Here is a 20,167-nt window from a genome sequence, read left to right on the forward strand (position 1 = left end):
GGGCCGCGCTGAGGCGGGGGGAGGCGGCGGCCCCCAGCGCCCCTCGCCCCGCGAGCGCCGGGGGAGAGAAGAGTGGCTTTTCTTCAGAAAAGCGGGGTTTTTTGAGGGGGAAAAAATGCACAGACACTTTCCTTTTCCTCATGAAGGTCGGTCCCTCAGCCTTTCCGCTTGGAAAAGCGCCGGGTGTGACCCCGGCCCTGCGCTGGCGGCCGGCGCCAAGGGGCTCCCGCGGGACCCGGCCCGGTCACGGCCTCCCCCGGGATGGAGGCGGCGGGCGGGTGCCTGCAGCTGCCCCGGCACCCCAACTAACTCCTGTGGCACCCCAACTCCTCCAGCACCCCAATTCCTCTGGCACCCCAACTCCTCCAGCACCCCAACTAACTCCTGTGGCACCCCAACTCCTCCGGCACCCCAACTAACTCCTGTGGCACCCCAACTAACTCCTCTGGCACCCCAACTCCTCCAGCACCCCAATTCCTCTGGCACCCCAACTCCTCCGGTACCCCAGTTCCTGTGGCATCCCAACTAACTCCTCCAGCACCCCAACTCCTCCAGCACCCCACCTCCTCTGGCATCTGAACTTCTCCAGCACCCCAACACCTCTGGCACCCCAGTTCCTCCAGCATCCCAACTCCTCCGGCACCCCAACTAACTCCTGTGGCACCTCAACTCCTCCGGCACCTCAACTCCTCCAGCACCCCAACTCCTCCAGCATCCCAACTCCTCTGCCACCCCAACTCCTCTGGCACCCCAACTCCTCCACCTGCCTACAGCCTTGTCCCTCACCGCATCCGGAACTGGCACAAAATTCAATGGACACCTTCATGCCACGGGAGTGCCCTCAGTTTTGAAGTGGGTCACGTATCCTGTGGGTCAGTGTGGTGCTCACGGTCAGTTTATTTCAAGGTCTGATGTTTCTTAAGAGTAAGTCCCAAATGTCCCTGTTTATGTGAGTCTTTACACAGACGAGCTGCCCGGGATGTACTGGCAGCTCGTTCAAAACGCCACAGGAACAGGCAATGGTCAGTGAAAGCTGCAGGAAGATTAAGCACGACCAAACCACCCAGGTCAACAGCTGGAAAATCATCCATGAGTAGGAATGGTGCAATCCTGAGCCTGGTTTGACCACGTCTCTCGTTCATGTGGATGTGTAGATGGAAGGAAAAATACATTTACCAAGAGCGGTTCTCCGAGGCCGCCTCGGTGAAGAAACAAACTGCGGCTGAAGCGGTGCGGCAAATGACAGCGTTACGGCAAGGACGGCGTGGTGAATGACATGAACTCAACCTCCAGGAAAAAGGGGTTCAAACGCACTAGTTGTGCAGCTGTGTGTAGGTGCACGCACACGCAAACCACAGAGGTTGTGTGCAGGGGATCAGCAGGGCTCACCAGCTTTGTCTCGCCCAGGTCTTGTTTGTGCACGGCTTAAGTAAAAGAAATGAGCGTTTGGGGTGCTCTGGGCTGGGGGACCCCAGGTTTAGGCTGGCTGGGTGGTACAGCCATCGGATGGGTTGTATTCCTCCGAAGAGGCAGCTGCAGCAGCGGTTCCTGCGCACGGGCAGGAGGAAGCAAAAATGTCTGAGTCTTCAGGGAATGCTCGCCGCCTAAGCAGCTACACCCTGCTTCCTCCGGGGAAGAGGCAGTAGGACTCAGCTACTTAGTGGGGAGCCTGTAAACCCAATTAGTGCTTGTGCTTGTGCTCTCAGACAGTGGGTGGGGGTGAACCCCTCGGGGCCTCGGGGAATGGCTTTAACCTCCGGAGAGGAAGGAGGGTTCCCACGCATCCTCTGCCTGAGGCAGTCCCTGCTCCTCCTTTCTGATTAGCTCTGCACAGATTTATCGCTGGTCTCTGAAGCGTTTCAGCCTGTGACAAGGACAGGTTTTGCATTCCACTTGATGGGTCACCTGCCTCAGATTTTAAGCACCCAGCCTCTACCCAAGCTCTGCGTTGCATCTGGCCATGGAAGTGTAAAGCGGTTCCACAGGACCATCTTACAGGGCTGTGCAGTGAGGCGAGGTGCTCCGGAGGAGGTGAAAGCCGTGTGTAACGTGTGGCTTTTACAGCTGTGTTACCCAGGGTCGCTCTGACAGGTCTAACAGATTGTCCTGCATTCCTGGGTTGCTGGCAGCAGACCCTCCCTGCTGACACAGTGCCGCAGGAAGCCTTCAGCAAGCTTCACCCCTCTTACTGCTACGTGCCTGGTGACAAGCAACTGGAGCTGACAGTAATTGAAGCTGTGGAGCTGCACAGTAACGAGGCAATAATACATCAAATCCGTGGTGATGTCGGTCTGCATCACGCTGGGCGTTGAGGGTTCTGCTGGTCCAGAAGCACGTCATCAATTCTGAGCTCTCCTAGGAAGAAGTTAGGCACGTAAATGGGATTTGGACACTGGGTAGGTGCAGGGAGGAGGAGACCCGCGCGCTTACACCACTTCCCACAGCTGCTGGGGGCGTCTGCGGTGCTGTGGAAACCGGCTGAGCTCCGGCCTTGCAAGGAAATCTTGCTTTGGGGCAAAGGGCACTGTTGTTTCTATTAGAAGGCTCCTCTAGTTTGCCACTGCTTTAAGAAACCATCGTTTATTGGCAATGTCTGCATAAATTTATTCTTAACTAGCTTAGACTACTTTTATATGTAAAGTACATAGACAGCATGAGTGCTCGAGTCAGCTCTTGAACTACTGCGGGCCTAAACACCACTCCAACAGTTCGCTCATTTGGGTAAAGATCCGCGTATCTGAGTGGAAGAGTTGCTAGTAATTATCCAAGTCAGTCTACTTATTATCTGCAATTAGGAAAAAATAAGTTTTACTTGCGTCTTTCAGTGGCGTACAGGTGTGTAATTTCAAAGTCACGTTGTGTTTTCTGTTGCTTTTTCTGCTTATTCCTTCACAGCATCTGCAAGTGAACAAACCCACTGAAGCCTGCTGATATTTTATGTGGTGTGGGCAGTGGAGTTCTGCACAGGGCTGACCAGAAACTGATGCAGGAGACGATGGATGGTCCAGACGGATGGTTTGTTCAATGTATATTGGTTGGAGCAACAGCAGGTGGCCACGTCAGGAACACAGGTTCTTTACTGTGATAATGTGCAAGGTAAACAACTACTTAAAAACATTTTTATATGCTTTAATAGTCATTTAGAGATATGTTTCATGGATAAGTTTACATGTAATTCAAGGTACTGGAGTCTAAAATTGGAATCCAGAATCACAGACTCATTTTTCCCTACCATCCTCCATCTCCAAAGGGCACCAGTTGACGTCAAATGCCTCTGAATAAAAAGGTGCTCAAAATTCTGGCAGGATCAGATGAAATTTTTGCCAAGCATACATATTTTATTAGTGTAACTTGCATAATGGTACTACTGCAAGCTTATGAGTCATTCACCAAATTTACAAAACAAAGTACAAAATCTCTTGTGTAATTGGATTTTTATCTAGGGTAGTTAAAAAAAAAGCCTGAAAGTAAGTATAAAAACCAGTCAAATGAGTTGTTTCTTTAATTTCTTTCCTCCTCTTCTTCTGGTCTACCAGGAAACTCATCACAAGTTTTTGTTCTGTTCTGTCCCTCCCAAAACCAAAACCATCAGGATTTACATTTTTTTTTTTTTTTTTATTTGATGCATGCAGTCCCACCCTGTTTTAACACACCAACAGTAACAAAGACAGACAAGCTCATTTCATTTCTTCTACTCTTTTTGTTCACAAAATGTTCAGGAAGTGGGAGTTGGAGTTTTCAGTTATGGAAATCCTATTTGTTGATAAGAGCAAATAGTTTGATAACATTCTTGCTCTATAAAGCAATAATTCAAATCCTTACTATTGAAGGGTTTCTTTCTGTATATGTTGATACCCGTATTTTTGTACATGTTATAAACATGTTCTCTTCTGCTTGTTTAGTGTGAAGATCTCCTGCTGGACTCCATCCCACTGCCGAATGGAAATTTCCTTTCCACAGGCAGAAATCCCAAGCTTTGCCACCAACCAAGAGAAAATTAGAGCTGATTCCATAGTCTTCCTTGGGCTTTGTTATTTTGTAAATCCCTCAATACTGAGCTGAGCTTTAATTAAAAAAATTAACTTTGCAATTCACTTTGAGTAATTACTGGAGCTGAATTTGGGTGATATGTACAAAAGTTTTTATTTATCCAGATGTTTATTTCATTACATTTCATTTATTTCATTACACTGAAGCAGAGCAAATCCCAAAGCTTCAGCAGAATGTAACACATGCAACCATCAGTGAAAAAAATGTGTGTTGGGGCCTTTCTCGTACAGGACTTTGTTACACTCCATGTGTCTGGTCCTCTCTTTTCTCCACAGCCAGTTCCTGCTGGGGAAGCCAAACCGCCGTCAGCTCTGGGAGCCAGCAGCAACTCGAGGCAGCTGAGGTGCGGCCGCCCTTCCCCAGAACAATTCTGGCTGTTGGTTTGGAAACGGTTCAGGAACGTGCGCTTCCAGTCATCGATTCGGTTCAGCACAGATTCAGCTTTCAGCCGATCCCACGCGTTTCTCTTGAGGTGGTGACTCGGAAGTGAGGTGGGCTGGGCAGGGCAGGGGCGGGCTGGGCGTCACCCCAGCGGGTGTCAAACGTCGCAGCTATGTGGGAGCGGCTGACCTGCCGCCCGCTCCCCGCTGCTGGGTTTATCTGAGAAGAACTTCCCTGAGATGAAGTATATTCTCTCAGGTGTAAGCTCAGTGAAGAAATTACAGTAAAATGTACGTCCTAGACATTTCTGATTTTTATAAACCTGATTTATAAGGACTTACACATACAAAAATTACAATACCGTGTCTCTCAGACTCTCCAGCTGTAGGCTCAGATTGCTCTGTAAGTAGAAACTGCAGGTAAGGAAAACTTTGACGAGCTCTGTGCAAGGTGAGACAAAAAAAAATCCATGTGTTTAGAAGTAAACTTTAAAGTCTTTATACACCAGAAAGTTTCAAAATCAATAATAGTGCTAATGAAGTAAAATACATACCTTTTAAGCACAGTTTACATTTTCAACATGCAGAATTTTCCAAGTGTTTTTATCTGTGTCAATGCTGTATCTTGCAAATCATAAAACCCATGCAACAGATTCTGTTTCTCAGACATTTTCTCACTTAATCTCCATTTGCCACAGAAATAATGCTTTCCTTGAGAGTAATACCATTCCCTCCAGTGCAAGGCTGCACTTATCCCTAATCATCAAGGTGCGCAATGGTCCCCTCAGGGCAATATTCTCCTTCAGATGAAATTAATCCTGAGATTCTTGGTATTAATAGAGACTTCACAGGGGAAATGTTATGAAAAATAGCTGTGCTTTTCTCAAACGCATCCTGTAAAACAGGGGGAAAACTGTTTGTGTTGATTTGCGAAGATGCAGTAAATCATTTTTGTGGGTGACTTTTGATGAGCCATCCCAGGGTAACAAAGAAAAGGTTTTGCATGACACCGCCTCTTTTTTCTGTTTTGTTTTATGTTTGCTTTTTCTCACTGTCTTACAGATGCACAGATACACAGGCACTTAGGGCTGAAGAAGCCCAGGACAGATCGAAGTACAGTTTACTACTAAGCCAAAACCAAAAATAGAACCAACACTTGACTACTTTGTATGCAGTATGTATATACATTCATACATACACACACGTATGTCTGTCTCACAGCTGTTTTGTATATGATGCAATGCACTGTATCACTAACCAGTGTTCCCATGACTCCCAGGTAAAATAAAAGACTAGTGTCTGAAGATTAAAGGATAACAGTTTAAAGCAAAACAGCACTGAAAGGTGTAATTAAAAACTGAACTTACACAGCAAGATATTAAGAATTTTGATAGAAACCTTGGAGAATCTCTAGGGTCAGGAAAGGAAGAAAAATAGCTCCTCCATCTGCCTCTACTCAGCCTTTGTAAGGGGTAGCCCCAGCCTGTAGTTGGGTATCACCTGTAGCTACGAGCCACAGAAGCAGCACACAGTGGCCACAACTCTTTTAATACCACCAAAGACGGTAATTTCTGCGGCCGTCCCTCGGGGCCCTACAGGAGCATGCTGCTGGGAGAGCGCTGGGCACTACCCCTTGTTAGACAACACAAAATGCTCTTTTGCCAACCCTGCTAAATACCTTTTTTTGCTTCCTGCTAGGATTTGAAAACTCTTCCCCAATGCTGTGCTGGCTGGGCAGGGATGCTTCTCACATACTTTCAGCCAGCAGCTGCCTGTGAAACAAGATGTCGGTAATTACAAGAGCACTTCCAGTCTTTCCCTCTGCGCTTGTGGCAGGTTATGAAAAAACCTCTGGCAAACAAGAAATTCATGTTGAGGGAGATGGAAATTATAGTGCTGGGCTCTGTCAGCTCCCGTGAGCTGTGGCACGTCTGCCATTCCTATGGGGATGCAGCCCCTGCGGCAGGGGGGTTTGAGCACCCCAGGCTTCCGTTCGTGTTTCTGGGGGGTTTGCTGCTGGTAAACTGAGGCTCAGGAGGCCTGAGGGATGTCTGGGGTCACACAGGTAAAGGCACTGACCCTGAGTTTTCTTTATGCACAACCCTTTCAGTCACATTTCTGATCTGATTATCGAGCTTAAAAATGGGGCTATATCAACAGTGAAGAAAAGTTATTACAAAGCTTTCCTCTCCAGTGTGCCGACCATGAGAAACCTCACTGGGGATTTTGTCTAAGCACGCACTCGTGTGTCATGGCACAATTACATCTGAAAGGTGTTTGTCTGCAGACACACGCATCCCTGCAGTCACATACACATTTTAAATACATACACACACCGATCATTTATTAATTACACTCTAGAGTTAGTGACAAACCCATTGTCAAATACTTTGCCAATCAGAGTTGCATGATACGCCTGGAAACAGGGATGAGAGCGGACGACACTGCTCCTGGGGAGAGCATCACCTGGCTGAATAATTGCAGATTGTCTTGGTCAGGGCTGGTGGGTGTTGTGCATTTAGCAGTCTGGTTCGTCCTGTACTTAACTTGGTTGACTAGTGCTTCACCTGAAAGTGAGACTAACATGTTAAAAGCTGCATTAATATTAATAACCATGTCTTCAGAAAACATCTCTGCTTACAGCCTGACATCCCTGAATCCATTACAGCCATCTACTGCTTTGCCATCACTTCCCTGCTCAGATGTTTTCTCAGCTGCACAGTTCAAGCTTTTCTTCATCGCCGGTGACTGTATGCTCTGCACAGGGCTGAGCCTCGCGGGTCTCTTCTTTGATTAACGCTATAGTTTGTGCCTTTTAACGAGCACAACTTCCAGTCAAAACAACAGAGAGGAAGTCAAAGTAAATGCGGGCTGGTACAGAAATGTTTTATGGAAAATTGCAGCACTGCTTCACAGGAAAGTCTTTCCTGTTTCAGAAATGTGAGAAAATAAGAACCTGGGATTGGTTGGAAGGGAAACGTGGGTAACATGGAAAATATTTTACAGCTATATGCTGTTTTGAAGGCAGTATACATCTTTCATAATTAAAAAAAGAAAGCATGTTGAGCTAACGTTGAGCAGAACCAGAGATAAGCGACCCCCTGGAAACAGGACCTCAGCACTCCATGCAGCTTGGCCCAACATTTAGTTCAAAGCAACCTTAAAAAAAACCCCAAACCCTCACCTTTTGCATGCTTCACTGCATGCTACACGGATCTCTCCCACCCCTGTCATGGATTGCAGCTATTCTGCAGCTGAAAAACAGTGCATTAACACAAACTCTCCTGAGCGGCCGAGCAGCAGCGGCGGGGTGAGAGCCTCCGTGGGCCATTGCTCGGGGACGTCCCCTCACACAGCAGCTGCCCTTCCTCCTCGCACTCCTCTGGGAACAGACGCGGCGTTAATGGAGCCAGAGTGCGGATAACTTCCTCTCAGCAGGCGCTCCTGTCCCCTGGGCATCGTTCTCGTTTCTATTTTAAGCCGCACATTCATTCCGTTCGTGCCCCGAGAAGCGCGGTGGGGCGGCCCTGCATTGCAGCAAGACCCATTTTCAGGGCCTGGTTTCACTGTGAAACCTTTGCTGGTTGGAGCAACCCAGCAACATTTAAACGCGGCTGACGCGCCAACCACAAGGAGAGGGAACGAGAGTCCCCAGCATGCCACAAAACCCCAAATCTGTCGTTTCACACAGAATCACAGAATCATTCAGGTTGGAAAAGCCCCTCGGGATCATCGAGCCCAACCCTCAGCCCAACTCTACAAAGTTCTCCCCTACCCCACATCCCCCAACAGCTCATCCAAACGACCCCTAAACACACCCAGGGATGGGGACTCCACCCCCTCCCTGGGCCGCCTATTCCACTCTCTGACCACTCTTTCTGGGAAATATTTTTTCCTCATGCCCAGTCTGAACCTCCCCTGTTGCAGTTTAAAGCCGTTCCCTCTTGTTCTGTCACTAATCACCTGTGAGAAGAGACCAGCACCAACCTCTCTACAATGTCCTTTCAGGGAGCTGTAGAGTGATGAGGTCTCCCCTCCCCTTCTCCTCCTCACACTGAACAGTCCCAGCTCCTTCCATCTCTCCTCACAGGATTTATTCTCCAGGCCCTTCCCCAGCCTCGTTGCCCTCCTCTGCACTCGCTCCAGCACCTCGAGATCTCTCTCATCTGGAGCCAGCCAGCCCCTCAGCCCAGGCGATGCTCCTGCCCTTTGCCGGGCTCGTGGGCAACGGAAACTCCATTTGCAAATACACAAAGACTGTATCAAGTGCGGGTGGATGGCCAACGCGCAGCGGCCCCACAAGAGCTGACATTTTGTATACATCAGCCCCAAATGTTGCAAAACCCCTGGTATTTCGAGTCACCAAGGGGCAGCGGAGCAGCAACATCTGAGGGGAAGTATTCTGACTGAGGAAATGCACTTGTTGCGCAGCGACTTGCGATGACACCAGGACGGCTGCACCGTGCCCAGGCTTGTCCGGCTAAACCCAGCCTGGCTCACGACGGCCCTGTGCTCTGCCCCTTCCCCAGCCGCCTCCCCGGCACCAGAAACACACCCCTGCCCCCCTTCCAAAACCCGAGGCACCCAGGCTGCCTCTGGATTTCCAGGACAAGGGGCAGAGAAGCCCCGTGCTGCTGCCCTCGTGCCTCTGCTGTGACTCACCGCCAGCGAGCGATGACAAATTTGTCCTGTTCTGCTCTCGCCAGGCCCCAGGCCAGTGGCACAGCAGCTTCAGGGTGGAGTAATAAGCTCAAGAATTAACACATAATTATTAAACATGGCAAAAATAATGGCCTGGAGTGAGAAAATAAACGCTCCCTGCCATGAGACCCTGCAAACTGAGATGAGATTTTTGCAAAAAGCGTATGAGCACAAGTGGCTACCTCCTCCACCAGGCACTGGGGAAATAAAACTCCTCCTCCACCCCTCAGAATTTGGCATAACCGGAGGAAACGCGGACACTTGTACTTGCCAGGGGCCTGCTTCAAACCTCACTGCAAATAATGGCTTCCCACTGCTGCAAGTGGGTTTTAGATCAAGCCCAGAAAGTGTTATTTCTGCCACATTAGTGTTCAGAAAGAGTACTTTACATGAGCCAGGTCCAGATATCTGCATGTGTGAAAATCCCCTTCCTTCTTGTAAGGGAAAATTTGGAAAAAAGTGTATAAATCAGGACGCCAAAGCCCATTATCCTTTTAAAAACTCCAGGAAGCTCTGCCAGCTTTGCATGCTGCTGCCAGAAGATAGGGGATCCTTTTTAATAGACCGATTACACCCAAACCCGCCGTCAGCAGATTGCAGGCATCCTGATATTTGTGGTGAACAAAGAGTTAAGTGCGAGTGTGCCTGTATCTGTGCTGTGATGCCATCGCAGACATTTCCTCCACATCCTCAGCCTCTGCTGCCAAAGCATGTGGTTTGCAGCTAAAGGCAGGGGACATGCTTCACATGCCAAGGAGAGATAATCCCCCTTCCCTGGGGAAGCAGGACACCCCGGGGAGGGGGGGGAAAAATACACACAGCCCGTAAAGCTGGAAATGTGAAAGGGGCTCCCAATGCACAGAAGGGCTTGGAGAGATCGTGAGGGTGGTCTGAGCCAGGCCCTGTGCTCGGCCCAGCCCCGCTCGTTCGGATGATGTCTGTGGGGAGAAGTTTGTTTGCGCCCCGTTTCCAGGGTTTTGCCGGAGCTGGTGCCTGGCTGCCAGTTGATTTTCTTCCCTCTGACCGCAATCCGGCCGTTCTCTGCTCCTCGCTGTCTGCGCTCTGGCGTGTTTACTGACGGCAGGCTTGCAGACCAGATCTTTAAGAGATGCACAAAGCATGACTCACCCACGGCCCTGCGGAGACTATCGCAGCGCTGGGTGGTTAAACCCGAAACCTTCCTTCCCCATCCCTGACTGCCGACGAGCTGGGTCCCTCTGCACAGACCTCTTGACGTGACTGTGCTTGTACGCCTTGTTTTTCTTGTTCGGCTTCCCAGAATTCTGGCACAGAAAGGTTCGCAAGAGTCATTAGGGGTTGGCTCTGAATTTCCGAGCGCAGAGCAACAGCACGTTTGGGGCACGCCAGGCTGTGCTGCGCTTGTGCTGTCTGGGGAGGGATCTCGCACCCGTCGGTGGGGCTCGGCTGCCTCCTGTCCTCGCCCTCTCCCCGCTGTCTGTACTGGGGCTCTGTAAACCACCCGCACAGCCACCAGCTGCACCACATACCCACAAAATCCCCACGTGAGGCACCAGGGTTTATACCCTTGGCTTTCACGGTTGCAGCTGTCCTTTAAGACCCTTCCGGACTTTGCCAAATAAATTTCACCGCAGTGCTTTTCACCTCTTTTTTGGACTGTTGGATGCTGTCCTGCCAGCAGCACAGGTTCTCTCGAGGTGACACACACCGTACACGGGCTTGCTTCTCCTCAGCCCTTATCTCCTTCAGAAGCGGTCTGTGAAGTACCTCGGTTTCAACCACACTGGGAATCAAAACAGCATCAACTAAGCATCATTAATTAGTTTGGTTAAATGAGATTAGTCAATGCTTTTTAGGGATTGTCTGATGACATCTGGGAGTGTCAAGCACCCCCTCTGTACTGAGAAATATGGAAGGATGTGGCAGAAAGACAGAATCTGAGGAATTTAAGCTCTAAGACCTTAAGCTCTAAGACCTTTCTGTCACTCAAAATGGCTCCGAGCATCAGTTGCTTGATGGCACCGGGTTCTCCTCGTCCCGTGGCACATTTAGCCCCAGCTCGCGTCTCCGCCTCTTCAGGATGCCCCAGTAGGATGGCAGGCTTTGATTTTTTGCTGCTTTTTCTCTCGGGAACTCCCTTCGCCCCCTTGGGGGTGACTCATTTCCTCCTATGGCTCATCTCACACTGCCTGCTGCCGGAGCTTACGGCTCGCTCTTCTCCTCTGCAGCAGCAAAACTTGTTACAAAAACAAGCAAAGCTATCACGTTGTCAGAAATCTTGCTTTTTTTTTTTTTTTTTCCTCTGCAGCACACAGAGAGCCTTGTCTGTAGGCACCTCAGTGAGACTTTGGATACAGTCTGAAATGTAAGGAAAGGTGGGGAAAAAATCCAGTTATCTGCACATAGAGCCGTTTTATATTCCTGTTGTGCAAAGCTGCAGGGAGGCACTGGTGGCAATGACTCAAAAAGTGAAGTATCCTCAAACTTCAGTCTCAAAATCTTAGTGTAAATTAGCATCTTAAGTGATGAGTGAAGGCAGAAATTGCCGGGTTGGCAGTGCCACGAGCTGGGGTGTGCGCGGTGAGAGGCACGCTGCCCGACAGTGAGCTGGCAGGGAAATCGGGGGGCACATTTCCCTGCTCCGTGCGTGAGACCTTTCCCTCCTACACGCATGTCACAGCCAAAATTCAGTCTTTGTATTTTTCAAGAGATGCGATCCTTTCTTTGCTAGAGAAACCTGACCTTTCTGGGATTGAAAACAAGAAAATTTTAGTTATCCTGCCTTTCTTATATTGATTTTCACCTGTCACTCAGGTAGTTTGTATCATTATTTATACCAATTTTAGGACATAAGGCAATGAAACCTCAGTGGTGGGAATCTTAAAATAATGCAGTCTCCATTTTACCATATCTAAACCCTGGCATTTAGATTCTTACCACTGTAAGGGAAAATAAGGATTTTTAGGGTGTTTTTTTTCCAGTTCTTCACCTGTTTGAATAGCCCACTGGTGATATGCTGATGAGTTTTTGGGCTTCTGAAAAAGTTATATTGAGTTTTAACAGATAAAAGATGGCACTATCGCAGCGATGGTTCACTGCTATAAATAAACCCCCCGGAGATGTGGTCAGATGTGAGACTGAGGCCGTGCGAGCTGCCGAGCTGCGCTTCAGCGTGGGTGAGTTTGTGCAATTTTGTGCTGCCTGGGAGAATTAAAACTTTCCAATTGGAGCACAGGGCACCTCAATTCCTTAGGAGTCATCCAAATAAATCGATGGTACTTGCAGGGTGCCTTGGAGGTAAACAAGCCGCGTGACATCTGACCAAAGGCAGAGGAGGGGTTGTCAAGGTTGGTAACTCCCTGGGGCGGCGTTTGCGCTGGCGTATTTATCTGCAGGGTTCCAACCTCGAGACTGATTGCAATTAAAATCTGCTGCAGAGAGAGAGGCAGTTCTCCCAGTACACACGAGAGGACATAGCTGAAACGCCACTAATGCAGAGCCTGTTTCTTTTTTTAATGCATTTACAAATAATAATAAGCAGGAGCTGAACTGGCAGAAGAGAGATTAGGTCATGCTGGCAGAGTCTGTTGTTTCATTCCTTATTTTTTCTTGAAACACTGAAATGTGTGCCATCTGGTGAGGTCATGGCTTTTGTTTTCTTTTTCTTCTTCTTTTTCTTTTTCTTTTTCTTTTTCTTTTTCTTTTTCTTTTTCTTTTTCTTTTTCTTTTTCTTTTTCTTTTTCTTTTTCTTTTTCTTTTTCTTTTTCTTTTTCTTTTTCTTTTTCTTTTTCTTTTTCTTTTTCTTTTTCTTTTTCTTTTTCTTTTTCTTTTTCTTTTTCTTTTTCTTTTTCTTTTTCTTTTTCTTTTTCTTTTTCTTTTTCTTTTTCTTTTTCTTTTTCTTTTTCTTTTTCTTTTTCTTTTTCTTTTTCTTTTTCTTTTTCTTTTTCTTTTTCTTTTTCTTTTCTTTTTCTTCTTTTTCTTTTTCTTTTTTTTCTTTTTCTTTTTCTTTTTCTTTTTTTTTCCATCTTTGCCTTTTCTCCCTTTCTTTTCCTTTTTATTTTCCTTTTCTTCTTACTTTTCTTTTTTCTATTTTTTCATTTTTTCAATTTTTTCAATTTTTCTATTTTCCCTATTTTCCCTATTTTTCCTTTTTTCCTTTTTTCCTTTTCCTTTTCCTTTTCCTTTTCCTTTTCCTTTTCCTTTTCCTTTTCCTTTCCCTTTCCCTTCCCCTTCCCCTTTTCCTTTTTTTTTCCTCTTTATTTCTTTCTTTGTCTTTCTCTTTCCTTTTGGAGACAGGGTAAACAGCTAAAAATGAATCCATGGCCAAGAGATTCCTACATGCAGCTGTGTGTGTGCACGCATTTCATCCCTAACTCGATGCTCTCAGTTCCTAGGCATCCTAGAAGTGAGCCAAGAGGAAGCATTTCAGCTGCGGTGCTGAGCCTGCCGGGGCGTTCTGGGGGGCGAGGCAGAGCTGGAGCAGCTGTGGGCTGGCCCAAGGAGACCCTCGCTGTGCTTCTGCTCTTGCGGTGCCCAGAAGATCCAGTGAGCAGGTGGGAACAGGCACTGCTCTTCCAGCACCAGGTGCTGGCCAGGGAACCGTCCAAAGACAACACATTTTAAAGAAGTGCTCAGTTCTTTCTCTCTTTGTGTAATAGCACAGGAGGACTTCCAGTAAAACCCATATTTCCTTCGCAATGGCAGCTAAGACATATCAAGAGGTTGTTTTCGTTTCTGGGAGGAGGATGTCCTGGTCTCCCAATCCAAATAAAAGTGATCACCAGATCACCAGGCAGATCTTTTCGTAGCGACCTGACCACTCTTAGTTACCATGTTAGAAATGTGGCATTATACTCTTGGTCTTCTCTTAATCCTTTTTTTTTTTTTTTTTTTTTAAATTAATCACTGCTTCAAACTGTGGTTGAGTGATGGGGTCTTCTAATATCTGCCCCATGTAATCAGTGAAGAGGAGAGCTTGTGAAATATAGATTATATCTGATTTTTATTATTATTAGTAGTTGACATTCTATGTCATGTTGAGCACCACAGCAGAGTGTGGTGTTTTCTAAAGAGCCTGTGCTTACACCATATCCTTAAATGTAAAAAGATTATTAAAAGCCTAAAACTGGAAAACACTTATTTCCAAACAATTTAAAGATACATACAGCCTATAGTTTGCTTTAGATTGTGTGAGTTCCTACGCAGTATGGCAACAAGGAACATTTTTTCGGTGCCATGCCTTCTGACGTGACTTGCAGCCCGTTTTGAGCATTTGCCCAAGGTGACCAGCAGCCCTGGAAACCCTCTGACCATGTTGTCCTTCCTCTCTGTGTGCCTGGAGGACTTCTGGGGTTGTATTCCCCAGGGCTCTGCAGTGTGATCATCAGTTTCCCCATCGCTCTTTATCAATAGATCAGGGAAAAACTGCCCATCCCCAGGACCTGCCCCCCAGGAAGGGATTCTGCAGAGAAGTCGAAGCTATGGGCTGTTCGGCAGCGGAGGCATGGCCAAAGGATTTCCAGAGGTGACAAGCCAGGAGGTGACTAGCTGAACTGTCAGCTAGTGCGAGCCCAAGCTCAGGAGTGACACAGAGCATTAGTGTTTTGTTGTGATGCTTTGTCAAAAGCAGCAGACTGCTGTGCCCAAACCTTGTCCCGTGTGACCATTAGAGGAGCAGTGGCAGGGACTGTCTACGTGATGTGAATACGAGGAGAAAAACTGTGAACAAGAGGGAAAAAAAATCTTCTCATCCTAGCTTAGTGTCAGGCCTCCGTGGTACTCCTGCCTTCTGTGGCTTAGGATTATTTCTGTTTGTTGGTATGCAGGGAAACATCTACCCTGGGTCAGTTCCTGCGTCGGCAGGTCTGGGTGAAAACCAGCCAGGGAAGCACGGGATGAGAGGCGAGGGTGCACCAGCTCCCAGCTCCTCCAGTCCTGGGTCAACGGGCAGCTGGAGGTTCCCAGCTGCAGCCACCCTCCTGCCCCGGATCTGTGGGATTTCAGCCACACGACCTTCCTGCAGGTCACACACGTACACCGGCATCCACCCAGCTGGCGTGAGCCTCATGACCGGCGGAAGCAGCAGGTCTGGGTGAGAAACACGTGTTTTGCATCACTTGCCACCCTCCCTTTGCATGCAGCAGCGTGTCTGTCACCTGCCTGCTCTGTGCTCAGCGTTAATTAATTTCCAGTAAAATGAAAATTAAACACACGTTACAAAAAAATCTCGAGCGTGAAACAAATCTGTGTAGACTTTAATTTGACACATCATAAAGTTTTTCAGGCAAGACCAGGAAGACAGCGTCTGATTAATCTAATATGCAAATATAAGCCTGTTAGCAATTCATGCTATAAAATATGAATAAGACAATGACAAAATTGAGGTTTATTCCTGGGTGATGTGAAGCAATCCATCTCAGTCCTTAAGAAATACTCAGGGAGTCACTGGCTCTGCTGATGAAAAACCAAGAGGGGTTTTCAGAGGGGAATCTCAGGGTTTACAAAGAGAATATGTAAAGACAACATGTCTGTTGGACAGGTCGGAGCATCCAGTCACGAGTGGTGTCCCCCAGGGCTCGGTTTTGGGGCCACTCCTCTTTAACATCTTTATTGATGATCTAGACGGAGGGGATCGAGTGCACCCTCAGTAAGTTTGCAGATGACACCAAGCTGGGTGGGAGTGTTGATCTGCTCGAGGGTAGGGAGGCTCTGCAGAGAGATCTGGACAGGCTGGAGCGATGGGCTAAGGCCAACTGTATGAGTTTCAATAAGGCCAAATGCCGGGTGCTGCACTTGGGCCACAACAACCCCCAGCAGCGCTACAGGCTTGGGGAGGAGTGGCTGGAGAGCTGCCAGTCAGAGAGGGACCTGGGGGTGTGGATTGACAGCCGGCTGAACATGAGCCAGCAGTGTGCCCAGGTGGCCAAGAAGGCCAATGGCATCCTGGCTTGTATCAGCACTAGCGTGGCCAGCAGGGACAGGGAAGTGATCTTACCCCTGTACTTGGCACTGGTGAGGCCGCACCTCGATGTCTGGGTTCAGTTTTGGGCCTCTCACTCCAAAAAGGCCATTGAATGACTCGAGCGTGTCCAGAGAAGGGCAACGGAGCTGGTGCAGGGTCTGGAGCACAGGTGTGATGGGGAGCGGCTGAGGGAACTGGGGGGGGTTAGTGTGGAGAAGAGGAGGCTGAGGGGAGACCTCATGGCCCTCTACAGCTCCCTGAAAGGAGGGTGCAGAGAGGGGGGAGGAGTCTCTTGAGCCAAGGAACCAGCGGCAGGACAAGAGGTAATGGCCTCAAGCTGCACCAGGGAAGGTTTAGACTAGATGTCAGGAAGCATTTCTTTACAGAACAGGTAGTTAGGGGTTGGAATGGGCTGCCCAGGGCAGTGGTGGAGTCCCCATCCCTGGAGGTGTTTAAGAGTAGGGTTGACATAGCACTGAGATATATGGTGTAGTTGGGAACTGTCAGTGTGAGGTCAATGGTTGGACTGGATGATCTTCAAGGTCTTTTCCAACCTAGATGATTCTGTGATTCTGTGATCTTCTTTGTCCCACTCGCAAAGGACAAGTAACAGCATGAAAATATGTGGCTGCACACTTGGCTTCCAGCCTGAGTAGAGGTGGATGCTCTAGGACAGCCAGGGTGCTGGTTAGGAACTGGTTAGAAAAAAAGAGGAAAAGGGGAAAAAAAAGGATTGAAAAGCTGCTATGGAATTATAGCATTTTGCATTCCATTTTCCTTCATCAGATGAAAAGAATTTTACCTCTTTTTTATTGCTGACTGATGGATGTTAGTCTTGAAATCTTTCCCTCGAACAGTTTTGAATCCCCGCAGCTGTAATTTTGGTATCTTCATGCTCCTCCGCTTTCTGCCCCTCGCCCGCAGCAGAGTGGCAGTGATCTCCCATTGCTGCACTTGGTTGTGGGGTTCCAATTCCTGCCAGGAGCCCTGGGTCGATTCGTGCTGCTCCGCGGGGGGTTGGGGCTCTCCTGCACCAGTCCTGACATCGATGGTGTTTTACCTTCAGCGCTGCTCCTGTCCCACGCACTGGATGTGCCCGTTCTGTACTGAAAGGCTCCGTGTGAATGCCCTGACAATTTTCAACACGCTCAAAAGATTTTAAAAATGCAATATTAAAACCAAAAACCAAACAAAAAAAAGGCAAATACAACACGACAGTCTTGAACGTATGCACCACTGAAGAGTCAGCAGCACGCAAGTCTTGGACACCCACACAGGGAAGGAGCAGGCTCTTCCGACACGGGGGCTGATTTTCCCTTTTTGTAGCACAAATTCTGCTGTGAGGAGGATGCTGTGGGCTCCCCTTGACAGCGTAACCTTTCTACCTCCCTTTTTCACTAGGTTTGAAAGGCTAAGGAGTGCACGTGAGGCATGGGAAAATGAATCAGATCTGAATTAATAATTTTTTCCTAGGGCTCCCTCTGTGTCCAGAAATTTGCGTTCGACCTGCCCTTGTCTTCCCCACACAAGGTATCACCACGGCTCCGGCTGGCAGGCAGGGCAGGCTGTGCACTGGCAGCCCTGCCAGAGTTCATCTTTTCCTTTTTTTCACCCAAAGTGGCTCACCTTGTAGCCATGGCAACTCTCTGCCAGGCGCAGACAGGCCCCGGAGCTGGTGCTGCCTGTAGCTTCCCACCCGCCATGAGCTGGAGCATCCCTTCATGGGCTACAGCAACCCTTCATGGGCCAGTACATGCCTTCGTGGGCCAGTACATCTTCTCGTGGGCACATCATCCCTTCATCTGCCGCAGCATCCCTTCATGGGCCACAAGATCCCTTCATCCCTTTTTGGGCTGCAGCATCCCTTCATGGGCCACTGCACCCCTTTGTGGGCCACAGCATCCCTTTGTGGGCCAGTACATCCCTTTGTGGGCCTCAGGATCCCTTTGTGGGCCAGTATATCCCTTCATGGGCCAGTACATCCCTTCAAGGGCCAGTACATCCCTTCAAGGGCAACTGCATCCCTTCATGGAACAGTACATCCATTTGTGGGCCACTGCATCCATTAATGGGCTGCAGGATCCTTTCATACAACACATGCAGGACAACCAGGGGATCAGCCTCAGTCAGCATGGGTTTATGAAAGGCAGGTCCTGCTTGACAAACCTGATCTCCTTCTACGACAGAGTGACCTGCTTATTGGATGAGGGAAGGGCTATGGATGTAGTTTACCTTGACTTTAGTAAGGACTTTGACACCGTTTCCCACAGCATTCTCCTGGTGAAACTGGCTGCTCGAGGCTTAGATGATCGCACGCTTTGCTGGGTAAAAAACTGGCTGATGGCCGGGCCCCAAGAGTTGTGGTGAACGGAGTTAAATCCAGTTGGTGGCTGGTCATGAGTGGTGTCCCAGGGCTCGGTTTTGGGGCCACTCCTCTTTAATATCTTTATTGATGATCTAGATGAGGGGATCGAGTGCACCCTCAGTAAGTTTGCAGATGACACCAAGCTGGGTGGGAGTGTTGATCTGCTCGAGGGTAGGGAGGCTCTGCAGAGAGATCTGGACAGGCTGGAGCGATGGGCTGAGCCCAGCTGTATGAGTTTCAATAAGGCCAAATGCCGGGTTCTGCCCTTGAGCCACAACAACCCCCAGCAGCGCTACAGGCTTGGGGAGGAGTGGCTGGAGAGCTGCCAGTCAGAGAGGGACCTGGGGGTGTGGATTGACAGCTGGCTGAACATGAGCCAGCAGTGTGCCCAGGTGGCCAAGAAGACCAATGGCATCCTGGCTTGTATCAGCACTAGCGTGGCCAGCAGGGACAGGGAAGGGATCTTACCCCTGTACTTGGCACTGGTGAGGCCGCACCTCGATGACTGGGTTCAGTTTTGGGCCCCTCACTCCAAAAAGGCCATTGAATGACTCAAGCGTGTCCAGAGAAGGGCAATGGAGCTGGTGCAGGGTCTGGAGCACAGGTGTGATGGGGAGCGGCTGAGGGAACTGGGGGGGGTTAGTGTGGAGAAGAGGAGGCTGAGGGGAGACCTCATGGCCCTCTACAACTCCCTGAAAGGAGGGTGCAGAGAGGGGGGAGGAGTCTCTTGAGCCAAGGAACCAGCGGCAGGACAAGAGGGAATGGCCTCAAGCTGCACCAGGGAAGGTTTAGACTAGATGTCAGGAAGCATTTCTTTACAGAACGGGTAGTTAGGGGTTGGAATGGGCTGCCCAGGGCAGTGGTGGAGTCCCCATCCCTGGAGGTGTTTAAGAGTAGGGTCGACATAGTGCTGAGATATATGGTGTAGTTGGGAACTGTCAGTGTGAGGTTAATGGTTGGACTGGATGATCTTCAAGGTCCTTTCCAACCTAGTTGATTCTGTGATTCTGTGATGGGCTGTTCCCACACCCCGGGTGCAGGCCCAGAGGTGCTGGACAAGACTCCCCATTGGACCTGAGCAGGGGGCTGGGTCCATTCTCCTCAGAAGGGCTGTTACCAACACTGGGGTTTGCTGCTGTCACTAACAGCCCTGTGCCACAGCACACGCTCTCTGTCTCCAGAAATGTCCCGTTAGGATGTACATTCTGGGGTGAAAAAGGGATTTGATCCTGCTTAAAGGCATTAAAGGGATGGAGTCACACAGCCTGGGATTTTGCTCCCAGGCTTTTCGCTGTTGTTTGTTATTACAGACATTTGTTACACCCTGCACCAGTCGGGTTGTCCTCTAAGATACCTTGTCATTACGGCAGCAACCTTCCTGAGCGAAAATTTCTTATTGAAGATTTCTTAATGGAAACGTTTAATTAAGGCTTCCGATAGTTTTCTCTTCTTTATTCAAACAGGCAGCCCAAACCCTTTCCTTTCCTTTCCTCCTCCCGGGGGCCTGAGAAAACAAAGGGCGGAAGAGAAAAGCAAACTCACGCTGTCTCTTGATCCTGGCAGCACCTTCGTAGGGCTGAAGCGGAACTGGGGGCAGGTGCCTCGAGGAGGCCTGAGGTGATGGGTGGAAATCACGGGGTATCCCGACCCACGCCCGTGCGGGAGTGGCCTGGTGCGAGGGATGGCTGCGTTCGCCGTAATGAGGAGCTGCAGCTCCAGAAGCCTCCGCGT

The 20,167-nt window shown here is 49.0% G+C and overlaps 1 long non-coding RNA gene across 2 annotated transcripts; it reads left to right on the plus strand.

Annotated features, from left to right (window-relative positions):
* The first annotated feature begins 7 nt into the window (after positions 1-7).
* Positions 8-4,044, plus strand: LOC141938417 (uncharacterized). Of its 2 annotated transcripts, none has more exons than XR_012627272.1 (3): positions 8-146; positions 2,896-3,096; positions 3,903-4,044. It is a non-coding gene; the product is annotated as an uncharacterized LOC141938417 (long non-coding RNA). The 2 variants fall into 2 exon arrangements; XR_012627273.1 differs by lacking the exon at positions 8-146 and adding an exon at positions 551-890.
* Positions 4,045-20,167: the final 16,123 nt, after the last annotated feature.

Source organism: Strix uralensis, chromosome Z (assembly GCF_047716275.1).
Source record: "Strix uralensis isolate ZFMK-TIS-50842 chromosome Z, bStrUra1, whole genome shotgun sequence".
Classification (NCBI taxonomy): Eukaryota; Metazoa; Chordata; class Aves; order Strigiformes; family Strigidae; genus Strix; species Strix uralensis.